Below are 23,313 nucleotides of genomic sequence, written 5' to 3'. Positions count from 1 at the left end.
TCTTTTATAGTCTGCAGGCATTAAATGAAAGAAGTCAGTGTTCCAGCAGAAGGAGACAACGTTTCAGAAAAGGCATTGTAGCAAACCAAAAAAGAAATTTTAAGCGCAGCAGAGTAACCAGCGCACATACCTGTTAGCTCAGGTGAGTTTAAAAGGCTGCTGTTGATAACAAGGGCATTTGCTAAATAGATGGTGTGTGTGCAACAATATACTGAAAGGTCAATTATATTGTGCAGCTTATCTCACCACCTGTAGTTATTTAGGTGAAAGCTCCAAAATGCTTGCCTAATATGTCTGTTTATCCAAAAGGAAGTAAAAAGGGAGAGCTAGAAAGATAGCATTGCATCACATTACATGGCAATGCAATGCACAGTTGCTGAAGTTGAACCAAAATGAGCTTGTAATCTGGCTTCTGCAACTTTGAACATGAAAAATCCAATGAGGAGAAGAAAAGCAAAGCCAAAGAGTCCATCCCAAAATCCGACAAACAAGCAAAATGAACAAAAAACATTGAATTCAATTCTTTCTGATTTTAGAAACTGCATTAAAGAAGGGGTGCACCGGTCCTGGAGATACTGCAATACCAGGTCAATGCGTGGAGTGGACAGAGCAAGCTCTTTTTCCATCTCCCTGTTCTAAAAATCCATTTAATATATGGTCCCCAGATAGGGGACGTATCAGATATTAAACTGATAAGAACAGATACTACACTTGATCTTAGCCAAAAGGCCGAGAAGCGATAACCAGAATTGGTTTCAAACTACGGAGCCACCCAAGGATCCTGAAAAGTCCATTTGTGGAGATGAGCTCCTGGACTCCCGTTAAGAAGACATGTTGTCAACCTCTAGATCCCTTACATGCCTGCACTTTTCGGCTTGCTGCTGCTGCAATCCACGCGTTTTAGATCTGCATAACTCCACCTCTTTAAACACAGCACCTTCACCCCCTGCTGTTCCCACCCGCCTCAACACCGTTGGAAGGGAGGAGAACCAATTAAGGCGGGGGGTGGGGTGGAACGAGCAGCTGTCTACCCTTAGCAGGAGGGCTCCTGATTACATACCTCTCCTGCTGCTGCTGCTGCTGGCTGTCCAGCAGCAGACTGAAGGTGGCTGCTGCTGTGCACAGGTATATAAAGGCTCAGAGCCTATTATGACACGCGCAGCCAGCGTTCCATTGCCACATTCCATCTACTGCAGGCAGGATACCTGGCTGGCTGAATGTCGCTGAGAAGCTCACAGAGACCGCCATAAGCAACAGTTTAACAGAATGCCACAGACTAATCAACCAAACTTTTTGGGTTGGGTTTTCTTTTATAGTCTGCAGGCATTAAATGAAAGAAGTCAGTGTTCCAGCAGAAGGAGACAACGTTTCAGAAAAGGCATTGTAGCAAACCAAAAAAGAAATTTTAAGCGCAGCAGAGTAACCAGCGCACATACCTGTTAGCTCAGGTGAGTTTAAAAGGCTGCTGTTGATAACAAGGGCATTTGCTAAATAGATGGTGTGTGTGCAACAATATACTGAAAGGTCAATTATATTGTGCAGCTTATCTCACCACCTGTAGTTATTTAGGTGAAAGCTCCAAAATGCTTGCCTAATATGTCTGTTTATCCAAAAGGAAGTAAAAAGGGAGAGCTAGAAAGATAGCATTGCATCACATTACATGGCAATGCAATGCACAGTTGCTGAAGTTGAACCAAAATGAGCTTGTAATCTGGCTTCTGCAACTTTGAACATGAAAAATCCAATGAGGAGAAGAAAAGCAAAGCCAAAGAGTCCATCCCAAAATCCGACAAACAAGCAAAATGAACAAAAAACATTGAATTCAATTCTTTCTGATTTTAGAAACTGCATTAAAGAAGGGGTGCACCGGTCCTGGAGATACTGCAATACCAGGTCAATGCGTGGAGTGGACAGAGCAAGCTCTTTTTCCATCTCCCTGTTCTAAAAATCCATTTAATATATGGTCCCCAGATAGGGGACGTATCAGATATTAAACTGATAAGAACAGATTTTTTTTTTTTTTTGAAAGCCCGAATTCGTGTACAAAACCCGAGTGCGCTTAAAAAAGTGACAAGTGCCACAAAAAAAGTGCACTAGGATGCTGGTCTTCTTGAAACCCTCTCCAAAAGGAGAAGGGTCCCCCAAACCATTCCCCGTCCCTCCGAGCCAGAAGGCCACAGCGAGGAACAGGGACAAATAGCCACCTCCAGCCGGAGCCAGAGGCGACCCAATCTTACCCCCAGCACCTGCCCGAGTTCTCACCCGAGCAAGGCACTGGGAGCCAAAGACTCTGATCCCCTCCCGGAAGAGGGGAGCCAACAACGCTCTCCTCCCGAAAGAGGAGAGCCAGGGGGGTTCAGGGGGGTGCGGAACCTGATGGCCACACACTCCCCCCCTAGACCTGCCAAGAGAGGAACCCGTAAGGGAACCGCATCCCGACAAAATCCTAGTAGGACGTGACACACGTGAATAAATGGACACACAGTGACAAAGAAATTAAATAAATAGTGAAGGTTTCACAGTGTAATACTGCCCGGACCTTCGACCGGGAATTGAAAAATTCCCCATCCTAAGGCCAGAAGGCCCGGAATAAGGGTGTGTGTGAAGAAAGAAATATTGAAGTGCTAGTGCAAATGTGCCATAAACTCAAGTGGGGTTCCCAATCCCAGTGAGTTAAGGCACCCCAGGGTCACCACTCCTGGGGCACTTCACACTTCGGGCTTTCGATCTTCCCCGGCCCAATGGCGTCAATCCTGGGGGGCCATGCTATCCACCAGATGACTATATTAGCCACCTGGCGTACTAACAAGCGCCTAAACCCCAGTGTGCATAATGTATCAATCTACTAGGGCGGCCAACATCCAAAACCGCCTTTTCGAAAGATACTACACTTGATCTTAGCCAAAAGGCCGAGAAGCGATAACCAGAATTGGTTTCAAACTACGGAGCCACCCAAGGATCCTGAAAAGTCCATTTGTGGAGATGAGCTCCTGGACCCCGTTAAGAAGACATGTTGTCAACCTCTAGATCCCTTACATGCCTGCACTTTTCGGCTTGCTGCTGCTGCAATCCACGCGTTTTAGATCTGCATAACTCCACCTCTTTAAACACAGCACCTTCACCCCCTGCTGTTCCCACCCGCCTCAACACCGTTGGAAGGGAGGAGAACCAATTAAGGCGGGGGGTGGGGTGGAACGAGCAGCTGTCTACCCTTAGCAGGAGGGCTCCTGATTACATACCTCTCCTGCTGCTGCTGCTGCTGGCTGTCCAGCAGCAGACTGAAGGTGGCTGCTGCTGTGCACAGGTATATAAAGGCTCAGAGCCTATTATGACACGCGCAGCCAGCGTTCCATTGCCACATTCCATCTACTGCAGGCAGGATACCTGGCTGGCTGAATGTCGCTGAGAAGCTCACAGAGACCGCCATAAGCAACAGTTTAACAGAATGCCACAGACTAATCAACCAAACTTTTTGGGTTGGGTTCTCTTTTATAGTCTGCAGGCATTAAATGAAAGAAGTCAGTGTTCCAGCAGAAGGAGACAACGTTTCAGAAAAGGCATTGTAGCAAACCAAAAAAGAAATTTTAAGCGCAGCAGAGTAACCAGCGCACATACCTGTTAGCTCAGGTGAGTTTAAAAGGCTGCTGTTGATAACAAGGGCATTTGCTAAATAGATGGTGTGTGTGCAACAATATACTGAAAGGTCAATTATATTGTGCAGCTTATCTCACCACCTGTAGTTATTTAGGTGAAAGCTCCAAAATGCTTGCCTAATATGTCTGTTTATCCAAAAGGAAGTAAAAAGGGAGAGCTAGAAAGATAGCATTGCATCACATTACATGGCAATGCAATGCACAGTTGCTGAAGTTGAACCAAAATGAGCTTGTAATCTGGCTTCTGCAACTTTGAACATGAAAAATCCAATGAGGAGAAGAAAAGCAAAGCCAAAGAGTCCATCCCAAAATCCGACAAACAAGCAAAATGAACAAAAAACATTGAATTCAATTCTTTCTGATTTTAGAAACTGCATTAAAGAAGGGGTGCACCGGTCCTGGAGATACTGCAATACCAGGTCAATGCGTGGAGTGGACAGAGCAAGCTCTTTTTCCATCTCCCTGTTCTAAAAATCCATTTAATATATGGTCCCCAGATAGGGGACGTATCAGATATTAAACTGATAAGAACAGATACTACACTTGATCTTAGCCAAAAGGCCGAGAAGCGATAACCAGAATTGGTTTCAAACTACGGAGCCACCCAAGGATCCTGAAAAGTCCATTTGTGGAGATGAGCTCCTGGACTCCCGTTAAGAAGACATGTTGTCAACCTCTAGATCCCTTACATGCCTGCACTTTTCGGCTTGCTGCTGCTGCAATCCACGCGTTTTAGATCTGCATAACTCCACCTCTTTAAACACAGCACCTTCACCCCCTGCTGTTCCCACCCGCCTCAACACCGTTGGAAGGGAGGAGAACCAATTAAGGCGGGGGGTGGGGTGGAACGAGCAGCTGTCTACCCTTAGCAGGAGGGCTCCTGATTACATACCTCTCCTGCTGCTGCTGCTGCTGGCTGTCCAGCAGCAGACTGAAGGTGGCTGCTGCTGTGCACAGGTATATAAAGGCTCAGAGCCTATTATGACACGCGCAGCCAGCGTTCCATTGCCACATTCCATCTACTGCAGGCAGGATACCTGGCTGGCTGAATGTCGCTGAGAAGCTCACAGAGACCGCCATAAGCAACAGTTTAACAGAATGCCACAGACTAATCAACCAAACTTTTTGGGTTGGGTTCTCTTTTATAGTCTGCAGGCATTAAATGAAAGAAGTCAGTGTTCCAGCAGAAGGAGACAACGTTTCAGAAAAGGCATTGTAGCAAACCAAAAAAGAAATTTTAAGCGCAGCAGAGTAACCAGCGCACATACCTGTTAGCTCAGGTGAGTTTAAAAGGCTGCTGTTGATAACAAGGGCATTTGCTAAATAGATGGTGTGTGTGCAACAATATACTGAAAGGTCAATTATATTGTGCAGCTTATCTCACCACCTGTAGTTATTTAGGTGAAAGCTCCAAAATGCTTGCCTAATATGTCTGTTTATCCAAAAGGAAGTAAAAAGGGAGAGCTAGAAAGATAGCATTGCATCACATTACATGGCAATGCAATGCACAGTTGCTGAAGTTGAACCAAAATGAGCTTGTAATCTGGCTTCTGCAACTTTGAACATGAAAAATCCAATGAGGAGAAGAAAAGCAAAGCCAAAGAGTCCATCCCAAAATCCGACAAACAAGCAAAATGAACAAAAAACATTGAATTCAATTCTTTCTGATTTTAGAAACTGCATTAAAGAAGGGGTGCACCGGTCCTGGAGATACTGCAATACCAGGTCAATGCGTGGAGTGGACAGAGCAAGCTCTTTTTCCATCTCCCTGTTCTAAAAATCCATTTAATATATGGTCCCCAGATAGGGGACGTATCAGATATTAAACTGATAAGAACAGATACTACACTTGATCTTAGCCAAAAGGCCGAGAAGCGATAACCAGAATTGGTTTCAAACTACGGAGCCACCCAAGGATCCTGAAAAGTCCATTTGTGGAGATGAGCTCCTGGACTCCCGTTAAGAAGACATGTTGTCAACCTCTAGATCCCTTACATGCCTGCACTTTTCGGCTTGCTGCTGCTGCAATCCACGCGTTTTAGATCTGCATAACTCCACCTCTTTAAACACAGCACCTTCACCCCCTGCTGTTCCCACCCGCCTCAACACCGTTGGAAGGGAGGAGAACCAATTAAGGCGGGGGGTGGGGTGGAACGAGCAGCTGTCTACCCTTAGCAGGAGGGCTCCTGATTACATACCTCTCCTGCTGCTGCTGCTGCTGGCTGTCCAGCAGCAGACTGAAGGTGGCTGCTGCTGTGCACAGGTATATAAAGGCTCAGAGCCTATTATGACACGCGCAGCCAGCGTTCCATTGCCACATTCCATCTACTGCAGGCAGGATACCTGGCTGGCTGAATGTCGCTGAGAAGCTCACAGAGACCGCCATAAGCAACAGTTTAACAGAATGCCACAGACTAATCAACCAAACTTTTTGGGTTGGGTTCTCTTTTATAGTCTGCAGGCATTAAATGAAAGAAGTCAGTGTTCCAGCAGAAGGAGACAACGTTTCAGAAAAGGCATTGTAGCAAACCAAAAAAGAAATTTTAAGCGCAGCAGAGTAACCAGCGCACATACCTGTTAGCTCAGGTGAGTTTAAAAGGCTGCTGTTGATAACAAGGGCATTTGCTAAATAGATGGTGTGTGTGCAACAATATACTGAAAGGTCAATTATATTGTGCAGCTTATCTCACCACCTGTAGTTATTTAGGTGAAAGCTCCAAAATGCTTGCCTAATATGTCTGTTTATCCAAAAGGAAGTAAAAAGGGAGAGCTAGAAAGATAGCATTGCATCACATTACATGGCAATGCAATGCACAGTTGCTGAAGTTGAACCAAAATGAGCTTGTAATCTGGCTTCTGCAACTTTGAACATGAAAAATCCAATGAGGAGAAGAAAAGCAAAGCCAAAGAGTCCATCCCAAAATCCGACAAACAAGCAAAATGAACAAAAAACATTGAATTCAATTCTTTCTCATTTTAGAAACTGCATTAAAGAAGGGGTGCACCGGTCCTGGAGATACTGCAATACCAGGTCAATGCGTGGAGTGGACAGAGCAAGCTCTTTTTCCATCTCCCTGTTCTAAAAATCCATTTAATATATGGTCCCCAGATAGGGGACGTATCAGATATTAAACTGATAAGAACAGATTTTTTTGATTGAAGCTGCATCCAAGGCACTGAAAAATGTGACCGAAGTCACACCAAAACAGCGCACGAGGCGAGGATTCATGTGGACCCTTCCCGGAGGAGAGGGTCCCCAATAAACCATCCCCATCCCTCCGAGCCAGAAGGCCACAGCGAGGGTCAGGGATCTCCGATGCTCTCCCTAGCCGAAGCCGGAGAAGAGCCGTTTTCGTGCTCCCAGCTTCCATCTAGGCTGCCACCCTAGTGGAGCTGGAGCCTGTGTTGGTTTCTCAGCCCAAAGCTGACCGGACCTCGGACCGGGTTTATAAAAATTCTCCTTCCTAGCCCGGAGGCCAGGAATAGGGGGGGTTGCTCAGAAAGTATGATTGGCAAAGGTGCGGCGTGCAACAAAGCCAAGTCTTTCTGGGGTTCCCAGTCCCAGTAAGCTTGGACTCCCACCAGGGCGCCTACTCCTGGGGCACATTGCTCCAAAGCCCTCACACTTACCCAGCCTAGTGACTTCGATCCTGGAGGGCCATGTTTTCCATCAGATAACTCTATGAGCCACCTGGCGTACTAACAAGTGCACCAAACCAGTGTGTAATATGCATCAATTTACTAGGGCAGCCCAAGGACAAAACTGCCTTTTCAAAAGATACTACACTTGATCTTAGCCAAAAGGCCGAGAAGCGATAACCAGAATTGGTTTCAAACTACGGAGCCACCCAAGGATCCTGAAAAGTCCATTTGTGGAGATGAGCTCCTGGACTCCCGTTAAGAAGACATGTTGTCAACCTCTAGATCCCTTACATGCCTGCACTTTTCGGCTTGCTGCTGCTGCAATCCACGCGTTTTAGATCTGCATAACTCCACCTCTTTAAACACAGCACCTTCACCCCCTGCTGTTCCCACCCGCCTCAACACCGTTGGAAGGGAGGAGAACCAATTAAGGCGGGGGGTGGGGTGGAACGAGCAGCTGTCTACCCTTAGCAGGAGGGCTCCTGATTACATACCTCTCCTGCTGCTGCTGCTGCTGGCTGTCCAGCAGCAGACTGAAGGTGGCTGCTGCTGTGCACAGGTATATAAAGGCTCAGAGCCTATTATGACACGCGCAGCCAGCGTTCCATTGCCACATTCCATCTACTGCAGGCAGGATACCTGGCTGGCTGAATGTCGCTGAGAAGCTCACAGAGACCGCCATAAGCAACAGTTTAACAGAATGCCACAGACTAATCAACCAAACTTTTTGGGTTGGGTTCTCTTTTATAGTCTGCAGGCATTAAATGAAAGAAGTCAGTGTTCCAGCAGAAGGAGACAACGTTTCAGAAAAGGCATTGTAGCAAACCAAAAAAGAAATTTTAAGCGCAGCAGAGTAACCAGCGCACATACCTGTTAGCTCAGGTGAGTTTAAAAGGCTGCTGTTGATAACAAGGGCATTTGCTAAATAGATGGTGTGTGTGCAACAATATACTGAAAGGTCAATTATATTGTGCAGCTTATCTCACCACCTGTAGTTATTTAGGTGAAAGCTCCAAAATGCTTGCCTAATATGTCTGTTTATCCAAAAGGAAGTAAAAAGGGAGAGCTAGAAAGATAGCATTGCATCACATTACATGGCAATGCAATGCACAGTTGCTGAAGTTGAACCAAAATGAGCTTGTAATCTGGCTTCTGCAACTTTGAACATGAAAAATCCAATGAGGAGAAGAAAAGCAAAGCCAAAGAGTCCATCCCAAAATCCGACAAACAAGCAAAATGAACAAAAAACATTGAATTCAATTCTTTCTGATTTTAGAAACTGCATTAAAGAAGGGGTGCACCGGTCCTGGAGATACTGCAATACCAGGTCAATGCGTGGAGTGGACAGAGCAAGCTCTTTTTCCATCTCCCTGTTCTAAAAATCCATTTAATATATGGTCCCCAGATATGGGACGTATCAGATATTAAACTGATAAGAACAGATACTACAGTCATGGCCAAAAGTTTTGAGAATGACACCAAAATTATATTTTCACATGATCTGCTGGCCTCTGGTTTTTATTAGTGTTTGTCTGATGTTTATATCACATACAGAAATATAATTGCAATCATATTATGAGTACAAATAGGTTATATTGACAGTTAGAATGAGTTAATGCAGCAAGTCAATATTTGCAGTGTTGCCCCTTCTTCTTCAAGACCTCTGTAATTCTCCCTGGCATGCTCTCAATCAACTTTTGGACCAAATCCTGACTGATAGCAGTCCATTCTTGCATAATCAATGCTTGCATTTTGCCAGAATTTGTTGCTTTTTGTTTGTCCACCCGTCTCTTGATGATTGACCACAAGTTCTCAATGGGATTAAGATCTGGGGAGTTTCCAGGCCATGGACCCAAAATCTCTATGTTTTGTTCCATGAGACATTTTGTTATCACCTTTGCTTTATGGCAAGGTGCTCCATCATGCTGGAAAAGGCATTTTTGGGCGCCAAACTGCTCTTGGACGGTTGGGAGAAGTTGCTCTTGGAGGACATTCTGGTACCATTCTTTATTCATGGCTGTGTTTTTAGGCAAGACTGTGAGTGAGCCGATTCCCTTGGCTGAGAAGCAACCCCACACATGAATGGTTTCAGGATGCTTTCCACTTGGCATGAGACAAGACTGGTGGTAGCGCTCACCTCTTCTTCTCCAAATAAGCTGTTGTCCAGATGTCCCAAACAATCAAAAAGGGGATTCATCAGAGAAAATGACTTTGCCCCAGTCCTCAGCAGTCCACTCCCTGTACCTTTTGCAGAATATCAGTCGGTCCCTGATGTTTTTTCTGGAGAGAAGTGGCTTCTTTGCTGCCCTCCTTGAAACCAGCCCTTGCTCAAAGAGTCTCCGCCTCACAGTGCGTGCAGAAGCACTCACACCAGCCTGCTGCCATTCCTGAGCAAGCTCGGCACTGCTGGTAGTCCGATCCCGCAGCTGAAACAGTTTTAAGATACGGTCCTGGCGCTTGCTGGTCTTTCTTGGGCGCCCTGGAGCCTTTTTGACAACAATGGAAGCTCTCTCCTTGAAGTTCTTGATGATGCGATAGATTGTTGACTGAGGTGCAAACTTTGTAGCTGCGATACTCTTCCCTGTTAGGCCATTTTTGTGCAGTGCAATGATGGCTGCACGTGTTTCTTTAGAGATAACCATGGTTAACTGAAGAGAAACAATGATACCAAGAACCAGTCTCCTTTTAAAGTGTCCAGTGATGTCATTCTTACTTAATCATGACTGATTGTTCGCCAGCCCTGTCCTCATCAACACCCACACCTGTGTTAATGGATCAATCACTAAAACGATGTTAGCTGCTCCTTTTAAGGCAGGACTGCAATGATGTTGAAATGTGTTTTGGGGGTTAAAGTTCATTTTCTGGGCAAATATTGACTTTGCAAGTGCAGTTATTGCTGTTAAGCTGATCACTCTTTGACATTCAGGAGTATATGCAAATTGCCATTACAAAAAATGAAGCAGTAAACTTTGGAAAAATTACTATTTGTCTCATTCTCAATACTTTTGGCCATGACTGTACACTTGATCTTAGCCAAAAGGCCGAGAAGCGATAACCAGAATTGGTTTCAAACTACGGAGCCACCCAAGGATCCTGAAAAGTCCATTTGTGGAGATGAGCTCCTGGACTCCCGTTAAGAAGACATGTTGTCAACCTCTAGATCCCTTACATGCCTGCACTTTTCGGCTTGCTGCTGCTGCAATCCACGCGTTTTAGATCTGCATAACTCCACCTCTTTAAACACAGCACCTTCACCCCCTGCTGTTCCCACCCGCCTCAACACCGTTGGAAGGGAGGAGAACCAATTAAGGCGGGGGGTGGGGTGGAACGAGCAGCTGTCTACCCTTAGCAGGAGGGCTCCTGATTACATACCTCTCCTGCTGCTGCTGCTGCTGGCTGTCCAGCAGCAGACTGAAGGTGGCTGCTGCTGTGCACAGGTATATAAAGGCTCAGAGCCTATTATGACACGCGCAGCCAGCGTTCCATTGCCACATTCCATCTACTGCAGGCAGGATACCTGGCTGGCTGAATGTCGCTGAGAAGCTCACAGAGACCGCCATAAGCAACAGTTTAACAGAATGCCACAGACTAATCAACCAAACTTTTTGGGTTGGGTTCTCTTTTATAGTCTGCAGGCATTAAATGAAAGAAGTCAGTGTTCCAGCAGAAGGAGACAACGTTTCAGAAAAGGCATTGTAGCAAACCAAAAAAGAAATTTTAAGCGCAGCAGAGTAACCAGCGCACATACCTGTTAGCTCAGGTGAGTTTAAAAGGCTGCTGTTGATAACAAGGGCATTTGCTAAATAGATGGTGTGTGTGCAACAATATACTGAAAGGTCAATTATATTGTGCAGCTTATCTCACCACCTGTAGTTATTTAGGTGAAAGCTCCAAAATGCTTGCCTAATATGTCTGTTTATCCAAAAGGAAGTAAAAAGGGAGAGCTAGAAAGATAGCATTGCATCACATTACATGGCAATGCAATGCACAGTTGCTGAAGTTGAACCAAAATGAGCTTGTAATCTGGCTTCTGCAACTTTGAACATGAAAAATCCAATGAGGAGAAGAAAAGCAAAGCCAAAGAGTCCATCCCAAAATCCGACAAACAAGCAAAATGAACAAAAAACATTGAATTCAATTCTTTCTGATTTTAGAAACTGCATTAAAGAAGGGGTGCACCGGTCCTGGAGATACTGCAATACCAGGTCAATGCGTGGAGTGGACAGAGCAAGCTCTTTTTCCATCTCCCTGTTCTAAAAATCCATTTAATATATGGTCCCCAGATAGGGGACGTATCAGATATTAAACTGATAAGAACAGATTTTTTTGATTGAAGCTGCATCCAAGGCACTGAAAAATGTGACCGAAGTCACACCAAAACAGCGCACGAGGCGAGGATTCATGTGGACCCTTCCCGGAGGAGAGGGTCCCCAATAAACCATCCCCATCCCTCCGAGCCAGAAGGCCACAGCGAGGGTCAGGGATCTCCGATGCTCTCCCTAGCCGAAGCCGGAGAAGAGCCGTTTTCGTGCTCCCAGCTTCCATCTAGGCTGCCACCCTAGTGGAGCTGGAGCCTGTGTTGGTTTCTCAGCCCAAAGCTGACCGGACCTCGGACCGGGTTTATAAAAATTCCCCTTCCTAGCCCGGAGGCCAGGAATAGGGGGGGTTGCTCAGAAAGTATGATTGGCAAAGGTGCGGCGTGCAACAAAGCCAAGTCTTTCTGGGGTTCCCAGTCCCAGTAAGCTTGGACTCCCACCAGGGCGCCTACTCCTGGGGCACATTGCTCCAAAGCCCTCACACTTACCCAGCCTAGTGACTTCGATCCTGGAGGGCCATGTTTTCCATCAGATAACTCTATGAGCCACCTGGCGTACTAACAAGTGCACCAAACCAGTGTGTAATATGCATCAATTTACTAGGGCAGCCCAAGGACAAAACTGCCTTTTCAAAAGATACTACACTTGATCTTAGCCAAAAGGCCGAGAAGCGATAACCAGAATTGGTTTCAAACTACGGAGCCACCCAAGGATCCTGAAAAGTCCATTTGTGGAGATGAGCTCCTGGACTCCCGTTAAGAAGACATGTTGTCAACCTCTAGATCCCTTACATGCCTGCACTTTTCGGCTTGCTGCTGCTGCAATCCACGCGTTTTAGATCTGCATAACTCCACCTCTTTAAACACAGCACCTTCACCCCCTGCTGTTCCCACCCGCCTCAACACCGTTGGAAGGGAGGAGAACCAATTAAGGCGGGGGGTGGGGTGGAACGAGCAGCTGTCTACCCTTAGCAGGAGGGCTCCTGATTACATACCTCTCCTGCTGCTGCTGCTGCTGGCTGTCCAGCAGCAGACTGAAGGTGGCTGCTGCTGTGCACAGGTATATAAAGGCTCAGAGCCTATTATGACACGCGCAGCCAGCGTTCCATTGCCACATTCCATCTACTGCAGGCAGGATACCTGGCTGGCTGAATGTCGCTGAGAAGCTCACAGAGACCGCCATAAGCAACAGTTTAACAGAATGCCACAGACTAATCAACCAAACTTTTTGGGTTGGGTTCTCTTTTATAGTCTGCAGGCATTAAATGAAAGAAGTCAGTGTTCCAGCAGAAGGAGACAACGTTTCAGAAAAGGCATTGTAGCAAACCAAAAAAGAAATTTTAAGCGCAGCAGAGTAACCAGCGCACATACCTGTTAGCTCAGGTGAGTTTAAAAGGCTGCTGTTGATAACAAGGGCATTTGCTAAATAGATGGTGTGTGTGCAACAATATACTGAAAGGTCAATTATATTGTGCAGCTTATCTCACCACCTGTAGTTATTTAGGTGAAAGCTCCAAAATGCTTGCCTAATATGTCTGTTTATCCAAAAGGAAGTAAAAAGGGAGAGCTAGAAAGATAGCATTGCATCACATTACATGGCAATGCAATGCACAGTTGCTGAAGTTGAACCAAAATGAGCTTGTAATCTGGCTTCTGCAACTTTGAACATGAAAAATCCAATGAGGAGAAGAAAAGCAAAGCCAAAGAGTCCATCCCAAAATCCGACAAACAAGCAAAATGAACAAAAAACATTGAATTCAATTCTTTCTCATTTTAGAAACTGCATTAAAGAAGGGGTGCACCGGTCCTGGAGATACTGCAATACCAGGTCAATGCGTGGAGTGGACAGAGCAAGCTCTTTTTCCATCTCCCTGTTCTAAAAATCCATTTAATATATGGTCCCCAGATAGGGGACGTATCAGATATTAAACTGATAAGAACAGATACTACACTTGATCTTAGCCAAAAGGCCGAGAAGCGATAACCAGAATTGGTTTCAAACTACGGAGCCACCCAAGGATCCTGAAAAGTCCATTTGTGGAGATGAGCTCCTGGACCCCGTTAAGAAGACATGTTGTCAACCTCTAGATCCCTTACATGCCTGCACTTTTCGGCTTGCTGCTGCTGCAATCCACGCGTTTTAGATCTGCATAACTCCACCTCTTTAAACACAGCACCTTCACCCCCTGCTGTTCCCACCCGCCTCAACACCGTTGGAAGGGAGGAGAACCAATTAAGGCGGGGGGTGGGGTGGAACGAGCAGCTGTCTACCCTTAGCAGGAGGGCTCCTGATTACATACCTCTCCTGCTGCTGCTGCTGCTGGCTGTCCAGCAGCAGACTGAAGGTGGCTGCTGCTGTGCACAGGTATATAAAGGCTCAGAGCCTATTATGACACGCGCAGCCAGCGTTCCATTGCCACATTCCATCTACTGCAGGCAGGATACCTGGCTGGCTGAATGTCGCTGAGAAGCTCACAGAGACCGCCATAAGCAACAGTTTAACAGAATGCCACAGACTAATCAACCAAACTTTTTGGGTTGGGTTCTCTTTTATAGTCTGCAGGCATTAAATGAAAGAAGTCAGTGTTCCAGCAGAAGGAGACAACGTTTCAGAAAAGGCATTGTAGCAAACCAAAAAAGAAATTTTAAGCGCAGCAGAGTAACCAGCGCACATACCTGTTAGCTCAGGTGAGTTTAAAAGGCTGCTGTTGATAACAAGGGCATTTGCTAAATAGATGGTGTGTGTGCAACAATATACTGAAAGGTCAATTATATTGTGCAGCTTATCTCACCACCTGTAGTTATTTAGGTGAAAGCTCCAAAATGCTTGCCTAATATGTCTGTTTATCCAAAAGGAAGTAAAAAGGGAGAGCTAGAAAGATAGCATTGCATCACATTACATGGCAATGCAATGCACAGTTGCTGAAGTTGAACCAAAATGAGCTTGTAATCTGGCTTCTGCAACTTTGAACATGAAAAATCCAATGAGGAGAAGAAAAGCAAAGCCAAAGAGTCCATCCCAAAATCCGACAAACAAGCAAAATGAACAAAAAACATTGAATTCAATTCTTTCTGATTTTAGAAACTGCATTAAAGAAGGGGTGCACCGGTCCTGGAGATACTGCAATACCAGGTCAATGCGTGGAGTGGACAGAGCAAGCTCTTTTTCCATCTCCCTGTTCTAAAAATCCATTTAATATATGGTCCCCAGATAGGGGACGTATCAGATATTAAACTGATAAGAACAGATACTACACTTGATCTTAGCCAAAAGGCCGAGAAGCGATAACCAGAATTGGTTTCAAACTACGGAGCCACCCAAGGATCCTGAAAAGTCCATTTGTGGAGATGAGCTCCTGGACTCCCGTTAAGAAGACATGTTGTCAACCTCTAGATCCCTTACATGCCTGCACTTTTCGGCTTGCTGCTGCTGCAATCCACGCGTTTTAGATCTGCATAACTCCACCTCTTTAAACACAGCACCTTCACCCCCTGCTGTTCCCACCCGCCTCAACACCGTTGGAAGGGAGGAGAACCAATTAAGGCGGGGGGTGGGGTGGAACGAGCAGCTGTCTACCCTTAGCAGGAGGGCTCCTGATTACATACCTCTCCTGCTGCTGCTGCTGCTGGCTGTCCAGCAGCAGACTGAAGGTGGCTGCTGCTGTGCACAGGTATATAAAGGCTCAGAGCCTATTATGACACGCGCAGCCAGCGTTCCATTGCCACATTCCATCTACTGCAGGCAGGATACCTGGCTGGCTGAATGTCGCTGAGAAGCTCACAGAGACCGCCATAAGCAACAGTTTAACAGAATGCCACAGACTAATCAACCAAACTTTTTGGGTTGGGTTCTCTTTTATAGTCTGCAGGCATTAAATGAAAGAAGTCAGTGTTCCAGCAGAAGGAGACAACGTTTCAGAAAAGGCATTGTAGCAAACCAAAAAAGAAATTTTAAGCGCAGCAGAGTAACCAGCGCACATACCTGTTAGCTCAGGTGAGTTTAAAAGGCTGCTGTTGATAACAAGGGCATTTGCTAAATAGATGGTGTGTGTGCAACAATATACTGAAAGGTCAATTATATTGTGCAGCTTATCTCACCACCTGTAGTTATTTAGGTGAAAGCTCCAAAATGCTTGCCTAATATGTCTGTTTATCCAAAAGGAAGTAAAAAGGGAGAGCTAGAAAGATAGCATTGCATCACATTACATGGCAATGCAATGCACAGTTGCTGAAGTTGAACCAAAATGAGCTTGTAATCTGGCTTCTGCAACTTTGAACATGAAAAATCCAATGAGGAGAAGAAAAGCAAAGCCAAAGAGTCCATCCCAAAATCCGACAAACAAGCAAAATGAACAAAAAACATTGAATTCAATTCTTTCTCATTTTAGAAACTGCATTAAAGAAGGGGTGCACCGGTCCTGGAGATACTGCAATACCAGGTCAATGCGTGGAGTGGACAGAGCAAGCTCTTTTTCCATCTCCCTGTTCTAAAAATCCATTTAATATATGGTCCCCAGATAGGGGACGTATCAGATATTAAACTGATAAGAACAGATACTACACTTGATCTTAGCCAAAAGGCCGAGAAGCGATAACCAGAATTGGTTTCAAACTACGGAGCCACCCAAGGATCCTGAAAAGTCCATTTGTGGAGATGAGCTCCTGGACTCCCGTTAAGAAGACATGTTGTCAACCTCTAGATCCCTTACATGCCTGCACTTTTCGGCTTGCTGCTGCTGTAATCCACGCGTTTTAGATCTGCATAACTCCACCTCTTTAAACACAGCACCTTCACCCCCTGCTGTTCCCACCCGCCTCAACACCGTTGGAAGGGAGGAGAACCAATTAAGGCGGGGGGTGGGGTGGAACGAGCAGCTGTCTACCCTTAGCAGGAGGGCTCCTGATTACATACCTCTCCTGCTGCTGCTGCTGGCTGTCCAGCAGCAGACTGAAGGTGGCTGCTGCTGTGCACAGGTATATAAAGGCTCAGAGCCTATTATGACACGCGCAGCCAGCGTTCCATTGCCACATTCCATCTACTGCAGGCAGGATACCTGGCTGGCTGAATGTCGCTGAGAAGCTCACAGAGACCGCCATAAGCAACAGTTTAACAGAATGCCACAGACTAATCAACCAAACTTTTTGGGTTGGGTTCTCTTTTATAGTCTGCAGGCATTAAATGAAAGAAGTCAGTGTTCCAGCAGAAGGAGACAACGTTTCAGAAAAGGCATTGTAGCAAACCAAAAAAGAAATTTTAAGCGCAGCAGAGTAACCAGCGCACATACCTGTTAGCTCAGGTGAGTTTAAAAGGCTGCTGTTGATAACAAGGGCATTTGCTAAATAGATGGTGTGTGTGCAACAATATACTGAAAGGTCAATTATATTGTGCAGCTTATCTCACCACCTGTAGTTATTTAGGTGAAAGCTCCAAAATGCTTGCCTAATATGTCTGTTTATCCAAAAGGAAGTAAAAAGGGAGAGCTAGAAAGATAGCATTGCATCACATTACATGGCAATGCAATGCACAGTTGCTGAAGTTGAACCAAAATGAGCTTGTAATCTGGCTTCTGCAACTTTGAACATGAAAAATCCAATGAGGAGAAGAAAAGCAAAGCCAAAGAGTCCATCCCAAAATCCGACAAACAAGCAAAATGAACAAAAAACATTGAATTCAATTCTTTCTGATTTTAGAAACTGCATTAAAGAAGGGGTGCACCGGTCCTGGAGATACTGCAATACCAGGTCAATGCGTGGAGTGGACAGAGCAAGCTCTTTTTCCATCTCCCTGTTCTAAAAATCCATTTAATATATGGTCCCCAGATAGGGGACGTATCAGATATTAAACTGATAAGAACAGATACTACACTTGATCTTAGCCAAAAGGCCGAGAAGCGATAACCAGAATTGGTTTCAAACTACGGAGCCACCCAAGGATCCTGAAAAGTCCATTTGTGGAGATGAGCTCCTGGACTCCCGTTAAGAAGACATGTTGTCAACCTCTAGATCCCTTACATGCCTGCACTTTTCGGCTTGCTGCTGCTGCAATCCACGCGTTTTAGATCTGCATAACTCCACCTCTTTAAACACAGCACCTTCACCCCCTGCTGTTCCCACCCGCCTCAACACCGTTGGAAGGGAGGAGAACCAATTAAGGCGGGGGGTGGGGTGGAACGAGCAGCTGTCTACCCTTAGCAGGAGGGCTCCTGATTACATACCTCTCCTGCTGCTGCTGCTGCTGGCTGTCCAGCAGCAGACTGAAGGTGGCTGCTGCTGTGCACAGGTATATAAAGGCTCAGAGCCTATTATGACACGCGCAGCCAGCGTTCCATTGCCACATTCCATCTACTGCAGGCAGGATACCTGGCTGGCTGAATGTCGCTGAGAAGCTCACAGAGACCGCCATAAGCAACAGTTTAACAGAATGCCACAGACTAATCAACCAAACTTTTTGGGTTGGGTTCTCTTTTATAGTCTGCAGGCATTAAATGAAAGAAGTCAGTGTTCCAGCAGAAGGAGACAACGTTTCAGAAAAGGCATTGTAGCAAACCAAAAAAGAAATTTTAAGCGCAGCAGAGTAACCAGCGCACATACCTGTTAGCTCAGGTGAGTTTAAAAGGCTGCTGTTGATAACAAGGGCATTTGCTAAATAGATGGTGTGTGTGCAACAATATACTGAAAGGTCAATTATATTGTGCAGCTTATCTCACCACCTGTAGTTATTTAGGTGAAAGCTCCAAAATGCTTGCCTAATATGTCTGTTTATCCAAAAGGAAGTAAAAAGGGAGAGCTAGAAAGATAGCATTGCATCACATTACATGGCAATGCAATGCACAGTTGCTGAAGTTGAACCAAAATGAGCTTGTAATCTGGCTTCTGCAACTTTGAACATGAAAAATCCAATGAGGAGAAGAAAAGCAAAGCCAAAGAGTCCATCCCAAAATCCGACAAACAAGCAAAATGAACAAAAAACATTGAATTCAATTCTTTCTGATTTTAGAAACTGCATTAAAGAAGGGGTGCACCGGTCCTGGAGATACTGCAATACCAGGTCAATGCGTGGAGTGGACAGAGCAAGCTCTTTTTCCATCTCCCTGTTCTAAAAATCCATTTAATATATGGTCCCCAGATAGGGGACGTATCAGATATTAAACTGATAAGAACAGATTTTTTTTTTTTTTTTTTTTTTTTTTTTTTTTTTTTTCTCCTCAGACGAGGAAATTCCACAGTCTATGGAAACCAGACAAAGGAAAATTCCATCAAAACAGCTGCGTCAAATCCAATACGCAATTTGCTGTCCCCATCATCATCGGAAATATTTATTTCATATTTCAAAACAACAATAACAAAAATCAAGAGGTACTAACAATATATCTCCACTTTTTAACTTTCCATATTCCCTCTGCATCCACTTCCCCTCTCCTCTTTTTGTCCCATAGGAAACACACATACATCTTCCCCAAAATCACCTTCACACTATCCTTTACAGCAATTTCCTTCCTTTTAAACACATACACATTCCTCACATCCCATAACACTTCCTTTATACATGCAAGCATCAACCACAAGACTCTTTCCTTCGTCCCATCACATATTCCCAAACCAAACATAAACAACTCAAAAGACAACAAATTCACACCACACAATTCTTTACACAAAGGCCCCATTCTCCCAATCACATCTCTAGCATACTGGCAATTCCAAAAAACATGCAACACACTTTCCCTTCCACCACAGCCATTTCTTGGACACATTTCACTCCTCACCAAACCTCTATTCCTCTGAAACTCTCTCACAGGTAATACTCCATGTAAAGACTGCCACACAACTTCACTCTGTTTGTTGGTCATACCACTCATCCGCACTTTCTTCCAAACCTTCTGCACATCACCACCCCTAACCATATTTATTCCACATTCTACCTCTCTACATTCAATCATCCTATACACAGCCTTCTTATTCTCCAGCAATCTCACATCTGCATCACACAGTTCATACCTCACCAAAAACTTATAAACCCACACATACCATACAGGCACCTCAAAAGCAATCGGACATCGCAAATCCCTTTCTTGCCACTTTAAACGAAACAAATACGCTCCAAATAAATACCTACACATAGATGAAAACTTTCCATCCGCCCTAATCACTTTCAAAACAAACACAACGATATTCACACCAAAAAACACGTCCAAATTCGGAAAACCCAAACCACCTTTTTCCACTCTTTTAACCAAAATTTCTCTCCTAGCTCTCTCCATTTTCGAGTTCCACAAAAAAACAAATAAAATTCTATTCAAGCTTCTCATACACATATATCCTGGTGGAAATACTACCGCAATATATAAAAATATTGGCAACACCACACTCTTAACAATTAAAATCTTCCCAAAAAAGGATAAACTCCTCAATTTCCAAAAATTCAACTTCTGCTCAACTTTTCCTTTCGCATCATCCCAACTTTCTTTCCCATCCAAACTCTCTGAAAACTTCACACCCAAAACTTTAATAGGTCCATTCACTACATTCACACCTACATCCCTACTTAAACTTCCGCCTCCAAAACCCTTACACTCACTCTTTTCCCAATTCACTTTAAACGCAGATGCACCACAAAAAATAGACACTAACAACTTCACCCGCCTCACCGAACATTCAGAATCACATAATACACACACGTCATCCATATAACCACTCACCTTCCATTCTTTTCCTCCACCTCCCGGCACTTGCACACCACGAATTACCTTATCTTTCCTCAGCATACACAACAATGGCTCAATTGCACAAATAAATGCTACAGGGGACAAAGGACACCCCTGTCGCACACCCGAAAACACATTCACTTTCCTACCCACATACCCATTCATTAAAACACAGCTATAAACACCCGCATACAAACTTCTCACTCGCCCAACAAAATCAGCCGGAAAACCCATTTTTAACAACACTCTGAACAAAAAACCATGCGACAACCTATCATAAGCCTTTTCAAAATCCAAACTTAACAAAAATACACTCTTCTTACGACCCATGCAATCCCATAGACAATCTCTTAACATACACACACACTCATGAATCCGCCTCCCAGGTACCGCACAACACTGCTCATCCCCAATCACACTCTCTATCACATCACGCATCCTATTAGCCATAAGTTTTGCATAGATTTTATAATCACAATTAAGTAACGTTATTGGCCTCCAATTCCTCAGACTTTTCAAATCCCCTTTCTTAGGAATTAACACAACCATACCTGCACGCATACTCTCAGTCACCTCCATGTTTCCCCACATATACTTACATACATCCACAAAGTCCTTACCAATCACACCCCACATCACACGATAAAATTCTACTGGGAGGCCATCCTCCCCCGGCGTCTTATTCAAAGCCATACTACACATAACCTTCCATACCTCATCACCAGTCACCTCACCCATCACTCTCTCTCTTTCTGCTTCACTCAACTTACTCTCTAACACACTCAAAACATCATTCTCCAAACATTCATCCCTCTGTTTCACTGCATACAGATCCTCATAAAACTAAGCCACCTCTTCACACATATCCTCTCCACTCACCTCACTTCCATCTGCTCCATACACCACGCTCATACTCTGTTTCTTTCCAAAAACTTTTTTAAAGAAAAACCGAGAACATTTCTCATCCTGCTCCATCTTATCAATCTTTGCCCTAAACACTATGCTTCTCCCTCTCTCCAACAAAAACTCACTAATCTCCTTTTTTACCTCTAAAATATCCTCCTCCACCTCAACTCCTCCTTCCCTTAACTTATACAAAACGCTCAACCGCGCGTTCAGTTTAACAAAACTCTCTCTTTTAATTGCTGCATACTTGTATCCTAAATTTTTAAAGAACATTTTTGCTTGTTTCTTCACCCAGTCCCACCACTCACAAACATTCCCAAACTCATTTTTATGCTTACACCATTCTTCATACCGCCTTTCATACTCCTTTCTCACATCTTCATTCTCTAACAGTTTAACATTTAACTTCCACAATCCTCTCCCAAACACTCCATCAACTTTTATATCCAACTCACACAACATACACACATGATCTGAAAAAAGAACGTTTTCCTGCCTATAATTAACAGAAACCATATTTTTAGAAATAAAACAATAATCCAATCTGGATTGTACCCTACCACTCTCAGAAAAGAAAGTGTTCAACAAAGGATTCATGTTACACACGCGCTGCATATCACACAACCCAAAATCATTCACTAACTCCAATAATGCTTTCCCAGACACATCCACATTCACTCTCCCCACATCACAGTTCATATCACCCACAATTACCACAGGTATTCTTCCTGGAACAAAAAGCTTAATTTTTTCAAATAAATTTTTGCGCTCATTTTTTTCAACTGGCGCATAAACATTAATAACACAAAACTTTACATTCTTGTATACAAAATTAGCAAGGATACATCTCCCCACCTCAATAACCAAATAATCACTCAAAACAACCTCCCTTCCTTTAACCAAAATACCCACACCATCATTCTTATTACATGCACTCCCCGACCACACAGACGCTCCATAAGACCATTCATCCCCTTTCACACCATCCACTACCCCACATTCTTGTAAACAAAAAATAGATGCATTTTGCATAGCTAAAAACTCAAAAATAGCAGCTCTTCTTACTTTACTTTTAAACACTCTTACGTTTTGGGACACTATGGTAAATCCCATAATACTTCTACTCCTTCACCAATTACACAAAGAAATAGCCTTTGGCCTAAACCAAAGCTCACAAGAGGACAAAAAGAAAAAACATTTACAATATTATATGGTGACACTATCCAGCACCACCACTATCCTCCTCCGCCATCAGAACAGAACAGCTGGTTTCCGACCCGCTGGCTTCACCAGCCACACTCCTCATTCTGGCAGTTCTGATCTTCCTCTGAGGCTCACTAAAAACTGCATCATCACTGCCCCCACCATCCTCCCTACGACTCTTCTTTGCACCCCTATCATCCTCCGAAGAAAAATCTTCAATGTTTTCAGGACCCGAAGGGTGTTCAGGACTGTCGGGTTCCGAGATTTGCACTTCACATCCTGTTGCGTCCATTGCCTCTCCAAAAGTCATCATCTCAGGCAGCTCTGCTTCCACCACTTTCCTAGATATTCTCGCAGACACTGCCTTTTTCTCCACCTTTGCCACTTCCCTCCAGAACTCCTTTTCTTCCCTCCGCTTCTTCCTCATTTCTTCAGCAGAAGAAGAACATGGTCTCAGGGACACCTCCTCTGGCGCCGTAGAGGGAGAGGCTCTACCAGTTTCCCGCCTCCTTCCCTCTCTCTCCTCCCTCTCCAATCTTTCCAGCACTTTCAGTGCGCTTGCCATCTGCCTCCTCTCCAGCTCCTCCTCCTTCTGTTCTTTATCAGAACGTCTAGGTGCACTCATAGGACAGTCCTTATACATGTGATCACTACTCCCACAGACATCACAGGACTTGGCCTCTGGACACTGGTTGGCCATATGCCCCTCCTTTCTGCAATTTCGGCAACACTGCCCTTTAAGGCATGTTACCATGGTATGTCCGAAAGAAAAGCATCTACGGCAAAACATGGGCTGGCCTGGGTAAAAGAGGAAACCTCTATGGCCTGCAACGGAAAAATTTGATGGAGGGTGTCTAAAGCCCCCCACACTGTCAGGATCCCTTTTCAATTT

The 23,313-nt window shown here is 44.7% G+C and overlaps 11 non-coding genes and 4 pseudogenes across 11 annotated transcripts; all 15 read right to left on the bottom strand.

Annotated features, from left to right (window-relative positions):
- Positions 1-550: 550 nt before the first annotated feature.
- On the bottom strand, positions 551-741 carry LOC141213982 (U2 spliceosomal RNA). The gene has a single exon (XR_012283312.1). It is a non-coding gene; the product is annotated as a U2 spliceosomal RNA (small nuclear RNA).
- Positions 742-1,856: 1,115 nt separating this feature from the next.
- Positions 1,857-2,035, bottom strand: LOC141214117 (U2 spliceosomal RNA; annotated as a pseudogene).
- Positions 2,036-2,738: 703 nt separating this feature from the next.
- LOC141214147 (U2 spliceosomal RNA) lies at positions 2,739-2,921 on the bottom strand. Its single transcript, XR_012283446.1, has one exon. It is a non-coding gene; the product is annotated as a U2 spliceosomal RNA (small nuclear RNA).
- Positions 2,922-4,035: 1,114 nt separating this feature from the next.
- LOC141213981 (U2 spliceosomal RNA) lies at positions 4,036-4,226 on the bottom strand. Its single transcript, XR_012283311.1, has one exon. It is a non-coding gene; the product is annotated as a U2 spliceosomal RNA (small nuclear RNA).
- Positions 4,227-5,341: 1,115 nt separating this feature from the next.
- LOC141213980 (U2 spliceosomal RNA) lies at positions 5,342-5,532 on the bottom strand. Its single transcript, XR_012283310.1, has one exon. It is a non-coding gene; the product is annotated as a U2 spliceosomal RNA (small nuclear RNA).
- Positions 5,533-6,647: 1,115 nt separating this feature from the next.
- LOC141214069 (U2 spliceosomal RNA) lies at positions 6,648-6,830 on the bottom strand. Its single transcript, XR_012283399.1, has one exon. It is a non-coding gene; the product is annotated as a U2 spliceosomal RNA (small nuclear RNA).
- A 524-nt stretch (positions 6,831-7,354) lies between these two features.
- LOC141214142 (U2 spliceosomal RNA) lies at positions 7,355-7,470 on the bottom strand (annotated as a pseudogene).
- A 1,115-nt stretch (positions 7,471-8,585) lies between these two features.
- LOC141214061 (U2 spliceosomal RNA) lies at positions 8,586-8,772 on the bottom strand. The gene has a single exon (XR_012283391.1). It is a non-coding gene; the product is annotated as a U2 spliceosomal RNA (small nuclear RNA).
- A 2,691-nt stretch (positions 8,773-11,463) lies between these two features.
- LOC141214068 (U2 spliceosomal RNA) lies at positions 11,464-11,646 on the bottom strand. The gene has a single exon (XR_012283398.1). It is a non-coding gene; the product is annotated as a U2 spliceosomal RNA (small nuclear RNA).
- A 524-nt stretch (positions 11,647-12,170) lies between these two features.
- On the bottom strand, positions 12,171-12,286 carry LOC141214141 (U2 spliceosomal RNA; annotated as a pseudogene).
- A 1,115-nt stretch (positions 12,287-13,401) lies between these two features.
- LOC141213979 (U2 spliceosomal RNA) lies at positions 13,402-13,592 on the bottom strand. Its single transcript, XR_012283309.1, has one exon. It is a non-coding gene; the product is annotated as a U2 spliceosomal RNA (small nuclear RNA).
- Positions 13,593-14,706: 1,114 nt separating this feature from the next.
- On the bottom strand, positions 14,707-14,897 carry LOC141213977 (U2 spliceosomal RNA). Its single transcript, XR_012283308.1, has one exon. It is a non-coding gene; the product is annotated as a U2 spliceosomal RNA (small nuclear RNA).
- Positions 14,898-16,012: 1,115 nt separating this feature from the next.
- Positions 16,013-16,203, bottom strand: LOC141213976 (U2 spliceosomal RNA). Its single transcript, XR_012283307.1, has one exon. It is a non-coding gene; the product is annotated as a U2 spliceosomal RNA (small nuclear RNA).
- Positions 16,204-17,315: 1,112 nt separating this feature from the next.
- On the bottom strand, positions 17,316-17,506 carry LOC141213975 (U2 spliceosomal RNA). Its single transcript, XR_012283306.1, has one exon. It is a non-coding gene; the product is annotated as a U2 spliceosomal RNA (small nuclear RNA).
- A 1,115-nt stretch (positions 17,507-18,621) lies between these two features.
- On the bottom strand, positions 18,622-18,860 carry LOC141214124 (U2 spliceosomal RNA; annotated as a pseudogene).
- Positions 18,861-23,313: the final 4,453 nt, after the last annotated feature.

This window comes from Phyllobates terribilis, unplaced genomic scaffold (assembly GCF_046119375.1).
Source record: "Phyllobates terribilis strain yellow unplaced genomic scaffold, ASM4611937v1 Scaffold_213__1_contigs__length_3403324, whole genome shotgun sequence".
NCBI classification, from domain to species: Eukaryota; Metazoa; Chordata; class Amphibia; order Anura; family Dendrobatidae; genus Phyllobates; species Phyllobates terribilis.
This window is presented reverse-complemented; position numbering and strand designations above follow the sequence as displayed.